The sequence below is a fragment of the Littorina saxatilis genome, linkage group LG16 (genome assembly GCF_037325665.1).
Source record: "Littorina saxatilis isolate snail1 linkage group LG16, US_GU_Lsax_2.0, whole genome shotgun sequence".
Classification (NCBI taxonomy): domain Eukaryota; kingdom Metazoa; phylum Mollusca; class Gastropoda; order Littorinimorpha; family Littorinidae; genus Littorina; species Littorina saxatilis.
Genome location: NC_090260.1, coordinates 11,804,606 through 11,805,212, shown reverse-complemented (window position 1 = coordinate 11,805,212; position 607 = coordinate 11,804,606). Strand labels below are relative to the sequence as shown.

At 38.9% G+C, this 607-nt stretch overlaps 1 protein-coding gene across 1 annotated transcript in view; it reads right to left on the bottom strand.

The window, feature by feature from the left end:
- LOC138951576 (uncharacterized) overlaps window positions 1–607 on the bottom strand; it is a 4,941-nt gene continuing 4,334 nt past the window's right edge. The window contains exon 5 of the mRNA XM_070323140.1: window positions 1–607. This exon is cut by the window's right edge and continues 351 nt beyond it. The gene's annotated coding sequence lies outside the window, so the exon portion shown is untranslated.

Genomic DNA, 607 nt, shown 5'->3' with positions numbered 1-607 from the left:
AATATCGAGCATGTGTTTATTAAGCAATGTTGGTTCAGAGGAAAGGAAGTCACTCTTGCAAATCAATTATTTGTGACGGGTACTGCTCCAGTGGACTTCTCCCATGTACTCGTTTAAGAAAATGGACATTAAACCCCATTTAGTGTTTAAAGACATTGTTGCAGAGTTACCCCAGTAACTTGAGAATCCAAGAACAGACAGAGTGCTGACGTTTTAAAATTCACAATCAAAAAAATAAAATTGTAGGTTATTGGGACGTGGGATTATTGTACTGAAAATGTTTAATTATTTAATCATTGTATTGTTTATTCCTTGTTTGATTATTACACTGGAAACGTTGTGAATTATTGTATTGTTTATTTATTATTGTATTATTATGATTACTGGGACGACGTACTGTAAATGTAACGTTTCGTTTTGTCAATAGTTAAACGTTCAAGTAACCTAACATTCTTGATTGTTGTTATTCGCCATGCACGAGCCATGCTACTGGTTGCAGGCCGCAGGCAGGGTGAACACGGCGGGGTCAATGTTTGTTGTTATTCGCCATGCACGAGCCATCCTACTGGTTGCAGGCCGCAGGCAGGGTGAACACGGCGGGGTCAAT